Source organism: Mastomys coucha, unplaced genomic scaffold, assembly GCF_008632895.1.
Source record: "Mastomys coucha isolate ucsf_1 unplaced genomic scaffold, UCSF_Mcou_1 pScaffold4, whole genome shotgun sequence".
Lineage (NCBI taxonomy): Eukaryota > Metazoa > Chordata > Mammalia > Rodentia > Muridae > Mastomys > Mastomys coucha.
The window spans coordinates 33226239-33237073 of record NW_022196910.1 but is presented as its reverse complement, the minus strand read 5'-3'; the positions used below and the strand labels follow the sequence as shown (position 1 = coordinate 33237073).

Genomic DNA, 10835 nt, shown 5'->3' with positions numbered 1-10835 from the left:
ATCAATAACACCTTTGTATCCCCTTACTTGTCCCACCTCTCAGACTGTGTAGTAAGATGCTTCATTTAGTAAGCAACACCTATGAGTAAACAAAATTGTCCCTGAGATGGACAATTTAATTAGTGGAGTACCGTAGACAAATTTTTAATTCTACTTCAAGTGTATTTGTTTAACACATGCTGTAAAAACATTACAATTGAAATCTGAAAGCTTTATATCACTCAAGTTCTCTGTCAGACTTTGTTTCCGGACAGAGTTGAAAGCCACAAAATAGTGGTTTCCATTGACTATAATGGGCAGCACCACAAGGCCTTTGAATATGTTTCTAATAGCTCTGAAAATTATGTCCAATTTAGACATGAAGGTCCAAAAGCTTGGAAATGTGAAGCTATCCACAGGAGAAGATACCACCAGCAAGCCTGGGCTCCAGTCAAAACTTGCTGTCTGGCACCATATGAACAACACTGTGTACTGGCACACTGTCCTTAGCCCAGTGGTCCTTTAATGCCTCAGTGCCTACATAGGCATGACAGTTGAGTGGAGCTGAAAGTGTACAGACATCTAATAAAGAAGCTATCAAAAGCAGTCAGTTTCCCTTCTTTTCCTTCCCTGTCCCTTCCCTGGGTAAAAATTACAACATCAAGGTGAGCAATTTTGTTTTGCTTCTGTGTGAAATGTGTTCAGTTATTTTATAAGAAAAATAAGAAACTTACCAGGGCTTCAGCATGAATACCTTAATGAATCCTACTGGGAAATTTCTTAACCCAGACATTCTATCTTGTATGAATAGCTCTGAAACTCAGCATGGAATTCCAGCACACTTAAAATCTGATTTCCCAAGAGCAGTCCCTTTCCACAGCGAGAGGCATCTTCTCCCTGATTTCTTTGTCTTGTGTTACATGCTGCCATATGGCAACAAGAATCTACCAAGGATAGCATATGGAAAACTTGCCATGCATGGGGAAACATCAAAGAAAAATATAGAAACATGAAACCCTACCATTGCTCATACCACTGCATAAGGAAGCTGCCTGTCACGGATGCCAAGGCATAACTAGTTTAACATTATCTCTCAGTGTGATTTCTGTCTTATAATTAAGCCTGGCTTACCAAGCAATATCCCAACAGTCACAGTCCCTGTTTGAATGTCAGCTGAAGAAAAGCATTCTTCTCCCTAAATAGTTAGTGACTTAACACAATCTACAATTTTCCTTCCTTTGTACCTTGAATACTTTTCTATTATTCTTTCATTCACATCCTTATTCATTTCTCAATGTAGATATTTTAAAAAATAGAATATTTACATTCTCAATAACTTTTGCATAATCTCCTATATTCAATAAGATACCCTCTCCACAGAAAACAAATTCACCAATGTACTTATGAAATACCTTTGAATCAGTATTCTCTTTTGAAGGGGCCTTTGCCCTTACATTCTCAGAAAGCTGGCAATTGCCAGTTTTCTGCTGTCTAGGCCTCATGTTCTCAAGAATCCATCTTACGATTTTTGCAAAAGTTTATGCATAAGAGCATGATTCAGATCCAGTTAGATGTTTTGAAATATCAGTTAGTTGGACAAAATTAACCCCAAATTTCTTAGAATAACTAAAGGACTTCATCTGATACCAAGTAAAACCTCATTTTTTCTTGAATGCTATACTCTTACCATGCCATTTTTCCCATTTCTTCAAACAATATCAGGCTTCTACATAATTCTGTAATATCAGTTATGCCCTATACTTCAGTATATTGAAAGACCCTGTCCAACCATGTTTAACTTGTGAGCTCAAACTTTTTGGTGCAGTGTCTCCTCCAGGAGTGATCAGTTGCCTTTTCCATGCTCGGCATGGTCCTCAGGTTTTACTCTTCCTAAATTTCTATCTCTGTGAATGTTCCAGGATAGACTCAGGTTTTATAATGTCTGGTAGTGTCTTAGGGCTTCTATTTCTGTGATGAAATACTATTGACTGAAAGCAACTTGGAGGGAAGGGGAGAGTTTATTTCATCTTACAGCTCTTAAGTCACACACCATCACTGAGAGAGGTCAGGGCAGGGAAAGGCAAGAGCCTAGAGGTAGGAGCTGATGGAGAAATGCTGTTTCCTGGCTGGATCCATACAGGTGATTCAGCCTGCTTTCTTAGAGCAACTAGGACTATCAGGCCAGGGAGTGGCACTGCTAACAATGAGCTGGGTCATCACACATCAATCATATTGCTTTGGGGGGGCATTTTTTTTCTCTTACTGGCCTTTTGCTTGTTTATTATTGTTTCAAATTTTATGGTTTTGTGGATTTCTTTTTGGTTTGTGTGTGGGTCACTGTGTGTGTGTGTTTCCTTTGTTTTCTTTCTCTTTTTAATCAGGGTTTATTTGATTGGTTGTTTTGCCAGTGTTTTGTTTGTCTGTTTGCATTCTAAAGAGAAAAGCAAAGGGAAAGAGAAAGAAAGGGCATGAAGTCTGCTGTGTGGGGAGATGGAAAGAATCTAGGATCATTTGGGGAGTGGAAAAAATAATTATAATATATTGTACAAAAGAAAAAGAGAAACAAAATGCCCTCCAAGCTTGCTCACAGGCTCATTTTGTGAAGGCATCTTCTCAGTAGATGTTCCCTCTTCCAAAATGGCTCTAGCTGATGTCTAGTTGACATAAAACTAACCAGCACAGAAAGGTAAGAGACATTTAACAAACTATTGATGATTAAATAAATGAATCTATTGGTTTGTTATATCTGCCTTGGGAATTCTGGTTTCCAACACATGGATTTGTTTAAAGAAAACTTTAGTAGTTTGAAGCAACAACTTAGACAAGAAAAATGGGCAGAAATATAGTCTACTATATTTAAATGCAATGTTGTAAAATTAATTATTTATGATAATAATTTCCCTAAATTGTTATTAAGATGTTCCAAACAAAACATGCTATCAAGTTAGTCTGGAAATATTCTAGGTTTTCTAAGTGATCTTACACTGGAAAAGTAAGTCTTCTTCCTGATCACTTAAAATTATTCTACAGAGTAAGTTCTGGGACAGTCAGGACTACACAGAAATCCTACCTCAAAATAAAGAAAGAATGAAACTCTTATGGGCTGGTTAGAAAAAAAAAAAAAGGAAAGAGAAAATTCATATACACATACACACACACACACACACACACACACACACAACTACACATATAATAGTAGAAACAAAGTAGGTTCCAAGTATTTCACACATGTACATATGCACACAGTTGGTTGGTGGGGCATGTTGGCATTTGGTCTAGGCTCTGTCCCACACAGTTACCTGGCAAAGCCAGGGGTGCCTGACTCACTATAAAAGGGGTTGCTTGTCCCCTCCTTACTCTCTTGCTCTTGCTCTCTCTTCTTGTTCCTGCTCCTCCCTTTCCCCATTTCCCTCTTCTCCATGTGCTCATGTATAGCCTCTACCCCCCCCTCTCTCTCTCTCTCTCTCTCTCTCTCTCCCTCTCCCTCTCCCTCTCCCTCTTTCTCTCTCCTTCTGTCCCTCTTTCCCTCCCTCCTTCTATCCCTCTCCCTCCTCCCCTCCCTCTCCCTCCTCCCCTCCTCCCCCTCCTTCCCTCCTCCCCCTCCTTTCCTCCCTCTCCTCCCTGTCCCTCCCTCTCCTTCTCTCTATCTCCCTCTCCCTATCTCCTTCTCTTTCCCTCTCTCCCTCTTCCCCTCCCCCCTCTGTTTTCTCTCTACTCCTCTCCCCATGCCCTGAATAAACTCTATTCTATACTATATACTGTCATATAGCTGGTACCTCAAGGGGAATGGATGCCTCCACATAGCCCCACAGTGGAACCCCCTTCCCTCATACCTTACCTTGCTACCACCAAACATATCCCTGACTTCTCTTTCTTTTTATAAAACACAATAGCACATGCTCCAACAAACACTTTATTTTTAGTTCCATAGCTTATATATCCCAGAAAAACCTTTCACATGATATACAGTTACAATGTGATTACATTCTGTTTTTCTTCTAGTGAATGACTATGAAAAAAAAAAAAAAAAAAAAAAAAAAAAACGTATTTTCCTCAATACCTTCACAAGAAATAGCATTAGGTAGTACAGGTTAAGAAAACAAATTATTCCCAAGAACCTACACACATTCACAACTAAGCAACTTGTTATAAATTAGCAAAGTGTGAGCAAGGAAGGTAGTTTTCTCAAACAATTTCTCTTCCTGGCAGACAACATTCCGTGATTACAAATAAAGGATTAATTATTTTATTATTCATCTTAAAAAGCAAAATTATATGAATCTTAATCAGAAATCTAAATTTCTATATAAAAAGCAATAAGTCATTCCTGCTTTAAATCCTCAGAATGCATATCTACTCATCGACAATTTTTATTAAATTATATCAGGAAGCTGACTGTACAAATGGATATAAGAAGTCAGTCATCACCAGTTCAACCTCAGTGAGAGTCATGTCAGCCAGTACTGCCATTGTTCTTATCCCCTGATCTTAAAAAGTTCCTAGCTTAACTATTAGGAGTGTGCCTTTCTGAACTTCAAATTGTTCCCTAAGATTGCAACATCAGAGCCTGTAGCGAACCATCTTAACCTAGCTTCACTAACATTTTTTTATGCTTTCTAAGGATAGTGGTCATTGCTGACTATCTACATTTCTAAATTCTTTCCTAGAGTGGTGACTGCATCATTAATCTGCCCCAGTAGCAATACCTGAAAGAGATTAAGCATTATTTTTGTGATCGCCAGTGGTACTGCCTAGGGAGGGACTGGAAGCCCCCTTAGAGTTTTCATACAATTCTTAGACTAACAGGGATGTGAGGACAACAAGCAGAGCAGAACTCCACAATAGCATGAAGCTCTCAGGACACTTGATCCTCTGGGTCATGGCTGTCTGAGGCACACCCATCCTTGCTGTGCTAAATGGGTAGGCCACATTCCATGAGTTCTAAAGCCTTTGTCATTTGTCCTGCATGGCCCTTGGCACTCTATATAGACTCTCTCAGTCTCCTATCTGTTTGTCTCTGTAAACATGCTCCACACTAAGTCCTTTTTCTCTAAGTTGCTACACCCACAGGACATTAGAGTTAATTCTCATGATCTTATAGAAGGACATGCTTGACCACATCTCTTAGTTCATGATGTTGATCACTTCATCCTTTCTGATTATGATGCTTAATGCTCATTGTCACCCTGCCTAGATTTAAAAACATTTAGAAGATGTCTTTGAAGGAAATTCTATAAATATTTAGCTGAGGAGGGAAGACATTCCCTGAATGTAAATGTCACAATCCCAGGGACCAGGGTCCTAGATTAATATAGATGGAAACTAGAGGAAGCCAGCTGAGTGATTGGCTATATCCACTCAATATGTGAGCCAAAATAAATGTTTCTTTCCTTAAGTTTGTCTTCTTAGACATTTAGTCATAACAATAAGAAATGTAATTAATACACTAGCCTTGTTAACACCTTTGTGATAGCTCAAAACTCAACTTGCCATTTACCAACAGCTCATTTTGCATTACTGCTCATATATTCAAGTCTTTTCTCATGCCATCCCCATCTCAGACATCAAAAGCTTATTGCAATTACAGATAAGCCTCAAGGGCCTTTTAAAATGCTTTAACTTCCTCTTGAATTTATACTAATCTCCCTCAACAGAGAAATTGCCTATGTATCTACCAAGTTCCTAATTTATTAGCCCACTTTAAGATAATCAGCATTTATTATCAGATTTTAATAATTGATGAAAATTATTATCCTGAAGGAAGAAAGAAGAAACACCTCCTACATGCATTATGCATCCTTACAGTTCTGCTTGTGCCTCAAGAAAGAGAAACATATTGAGTCATACACAGAAAAGGGGAGAACTTTGTGCTACATCACCCTGGAGGCTGCTAAAGTAAATACCACTGTAAATAAATGTCTTGCTTCTTTACTTTTCGAATGTCAGTGCTAGAGAGCCAAGAGAAGATGCTCACGGTTTATATCAATATCTCCTCCTTGTGAAAGTCCATGTTTTATTCTGAGAAAATGTCATAGAAGCAAATTTACCAAAGCATATTTTCTTGACAAATATTTGTAGCACAACAATTTATGACTATATTTTCCAGAAGTTTGTTTATGAATTGTTTCTTTAGAATTTCATTTTTTGAGAGAAGTAATATTGTCAGTTAGCATACACTTGACAAATATCAGTTCACCACACTGTGGCAAAAAAAAAAAAACCCAGCATATTTCAATTACACAAAGCCTCCATTCAGTTCTTAGAGCAATAGACATTTCACATTAAGAATTGGGTGACAGAAATATATTACCTCTACTAAAGATACGAGATTATTTAATGTTAAAGAAGAAAAATATATAAATATATTAAATACATAGATTGATGATAGACATGATAGTTATGTCCATAGATAGATAGGTGGTTAATGATCAATAATGGATAGATAGATAGATAGATAGATAGATAGATAGATAGATAGATAGATAGATAGATAGATAGATAGATGGATAGATGATAGATCAGAATCAGAAGGGCAAGTATCTTGTCATTATGCTTCTGAATCCTACATCATTTCCAAAATATGACTCAATTGCTAGCTGACATAAAAGTATATTTTGTTGTATGCAGTGGAAGCTTAGTAGTTAATAATCGAATTCCATCATGGAAATCTCATCTACTATGTAAATCCTAATATCTCTACATTTCCATAATGTTTTATCTAGGTTTTGTGACTATGTTATACTTTGTTAGTTAATTATGTTCATAGTCTATGGACTTTTTGTGTAGTTCTCAAATCAGAGTTTACATATGATTAATTTTCTTATACAATGATTAATCTTTTTAAAAAAGATAAACCTTTGGAAATCACTTGATTTCATTCATGCTTGTTAATGCAACAAAGAAGTAAAGTGGAGAGGATCAACCTCACCATGAAGCTCTCTCTGGATCACAGGCACCATTTCATGTAGCTCTCTCCAAAGCACAGGCACCATGGGTACAAGAAAGTGCAATTGTGCTCCCCAAGGACAAATGTGTCCTGAAGAAGCAGTTAGCTCCAGAGATACCTTGGTAAATAGGTTATTTACATTGTTTTAAGAACTCTTAACTAAATGTACTTACTTTTATTTTATAATTATAAATATGATGCACACAGAAGTGGTAATAAACCTCTTAACATCTTTTTAAACAGTCAAACAAAAAGGGGAGTTTTCTCAGCCAGTGTGCTTCTTTGGTATTTGTAGTCACTATTCTTGTTTGTCAACTTGACTACACCTGGAATTAACTAAAACCCAAGTGGTTGGGTATACTTGTGGGGGATTATTTTTCTTAATTAAGTTATCTGAAGTAGGAAGATCCACTTTTAGTCCAGATCTTTTGAAATGGAAAGATCCATCTTTATCTGGACCACACTTTCTGCTTGCAGCATATATAAAGGCATGAAAGAGAGAAGCTAGCCCGACTTCCCTGCTTACTTTTATTAGCACTAGCAAGTTTATTCTTTTACCACCATCAAAGCCCAGTTCTCTGGACTTCTAGCATATAGTGAAGACCAACTGAGACATCTGGTATCATGAACTGAACAGCTATTGGATTTTTTGACCTTCTCTTGTTATACAGTCATGTTGGACTAGCTGAACCACAGCCTGTAAGCCACTCTAATAAATCCCGTTCCTCTAATAAGTTCTTTTCCTCTAGAGGACCCTGACTAATACAGTATCACTACCATCAAATTTAAAATTGGAAAAAATAAACTCAATGTTGGTCCCTCAACTCACAAAGAAACTAGATTTTCAGTATTAACCAATAAACAGAACACAATACATGAAATCACCAAAACATCATAAAGTAAAATTGCATTTTTTTCTATTTGGTAATAGAAAAATGTCAAGGATAAGTCTTGCAAATAAAAATTTAAGAGCAGAGAAATGTTATCACCCCCAGGCTATCAAGAGTCATAATACACTGTCATACTGTATTCTAATCAACATCCAGTGGTCTAATCAACTTCAGCTGCTTTTTGACATACATACCCACCCCCATATGTCCACCCTAAATTGAATACAAAAAATAATGATTTTGATCAGAAACAATTATAATAAATCACTCTGTGATACATATTGATTGATGTCTGTTGTAGGTGCTGCAGTGGAAAGAGAAGCTCACCAAGAGGCTAAGCCTTCATTTCCTGAAGAAACAGAGGGGTTCAGCTTTCTTGGAAAAAGACTGACTCCCAACTAGCTCCCTCTAGTTACTTTATTCAAACATTATACAGGGTTAATTGGGTCTGGGAAAGGTTCCAACTTTCAAAGTTATCTTGTACTTGCTGCCTGTGGGAGCAGACAACCCACACAAAACTCAGTCCCTTTTGACCATGGCTGGCCATAATCAAAAGTAAGAACTCCAAGTTTGCTAGAAGTGTCTGAAGACCAAGGTTGGTGCAGCTGCAAGATCTCACATAGCATCAAGTGCAAATTCTCAAGAGAGACAATATTTCTTCTAGGGTTCATATAGTCTCAAAACAATTTCTCAGCTTCTACTGATTGACCCAAACATAGGAAAGGCTTTGCTGAAACATTTCCATCAAAGCCAGACATAAGAGCTTTACTATACATATCATTACAATTCATATTTTTAGTATGGAAATTTTACAAAATTTAACTTGTTCTCAATTGAGACATTTTAGAAGTTGATTATTCAATCTGAAAAACGATCCAGAAGACCAAAACATCTCTACTAGTATATTTTGGCATTTTTGTCAGAGAAAGAGAGAGAGCAAGTGAGGGAGAGACTCGTTTAATTTCTTTGCAGTCAATTTGTTAAATAAATATTGCTGGAAAGGAAATTGAAACTTGTAATTAAATTAGTGTTTTTGATTACCAGTAGATTTAATTTTTTTCTTGCTTTGAACTCAATTATCGCGAATAATTGAGATCTATCTTTGTGGCATTAAAGAAATGCTGCAAGTCAAACATGGTCAGCTGGGAGGAGGAATGAATCTAAAGGAACTCAAGCCAGACATCCGTCTGCCTACAGCCCTCTTATTATCCCTGGCCCAACCCCATAGCCTCTATTGTTAGGAGGCTTTAGGGAACATATTTTTGCACCCACTGTGAGATGTGGAACGTGATAAATACCATCTACACACTTCAGAATTGTGGGTTACCATAGTAGCAAAGCACTTGAGGTGCAATGATTTAGTGTGCTTGGAATTGAAATATTAACCTGAAGAACCTAACATTTTTCTACTCAAATTTAGGACGGAATAAAAAAAAACTTATCAACAAAATACCTACCTGCAAGACTTATCTTAGAGAGTTTTAGAATATCAGCTGTAGAAACCATTGACAGAAAGCCTGTGCACTTACTACAGCCCTGAGCATTTAGCTAGTCAAAGAATGTGCAAAGCCAGGAGGAAAACAAGCTTATGACTATAATTCTTAGCTTCCCTAGCGACCCTGCAACATTTTTAATCAAGGACATCATATTTTTTCTCAGATGTACTATGAACCATCCCACTTTAGTAATTACTTGATGCTGAGTAAGTTCTGTGCATTTTATTCAAGGATATCTCCATAAAACCCAACCAAAATGGCTAAAAGAGGTTATGTTCTCAACAGTGTGCTCTGGGGGTAATATATAAGAAATTCTATTTAACTCCTAACGGTTTCTTTCTTTTTTGCTGATATTGTAACTACTCCTGGTAATGACTTTAGTATTTTGACCATCAAATGACATTTGTAAAATACCCATTTTTTCCCAAAAGGAACAGAGTTTCATTCAGCAGCACATTCTCTCTAGTTGGTGCCATTATGCTCAAAGATGTATAAAATAATAACATGACTCACTTCAAGACTTTCAGGCATTTTTTTTCACTCTTTCATGTGATTTTATTTTCTCCCTTCAACCATAATAATATGATATCCAAATTTGGTCTTAACTGGTGAGTCTGTAAACATAGGTTTATCCATCCCACTTACAGGCAAGGCAAATGCTGCATCTTGAAATGGCCCCACCATGGATCCTCTGGTCATCCAACCTAAGTCACCCTCCTGTCTGGCTTTATCTTCATTATATTGTGTGGCCACTTCACTGAATCTCATTCCAGACTTTAATTTTTCCATGGCTTCCATGATTTTCCCATGTTTTTCACATAGAATGTGTCTGACCTTTACTGCGTTGCCACCACCTTTAGGACCCTGAGACTTTTGTCAGCACTGTCACTCCCAGAGGCTGCACCTCCTTTCCCTCCTTTTCCAGAACCACTTTTCCCCTTCGGTGGCATCTCTTAAGCTTGCAGTTGAACTCTCCGGCAACTGTCACTTTCAGGCATTTTTAATTACATAAAATATTAAATTGCTTTAAATATTTCATTCTGGTACTTTATTTTATATATTTTTTAAAAAAGATATTTTCTTTATTTACATGTCATATGATTTCTCCTTTCCCAGTTTCCCCTCAAGAAAAAAAAACAGACCAAAAAGAACCCAAAAAACAAGAACAAACCCCTGTTGCCTCCCCCCTCCCCCTGCTTGCCACCCCACCCTCTCCCACTTATTGGCCCAGGACTATACATGGTGGGACAGATTGTTCTGGCAGCATGTGTATAGTAGAGGATTGCAAAGTCGATCATTCTAGTACTTTAAAAATTGTGAAAGATCATAGGTTAAATTATTTCATTTCCAATTATATTTCAATACACACGTGACTAAAACTAATTGGAATTACTTCTTGAGATTAGTAATCAATGTGTTGATTAAAGCTAAACTCATAAGAATTACGACTCAAGCCTATTTGAAACACTTCTTAAATTCCACTATGAATCTCCTCGCACAGACAGCTACCTTTTGAAACCTAGA

General features: G+C 37.2%; 1 pseudogene; it reads right to left on the bottom strand.

The window, feature by feature from the left end:
• Window positions 1-9849: 9849 nt before the first annotated feature.
• LOC116076247 lies at window positions 9850-10279 on the bottom strand (annotated as a pseudogene).
• Between the last annotated feature and the right edge of the window lie 556 nt (window positions 10280-10835).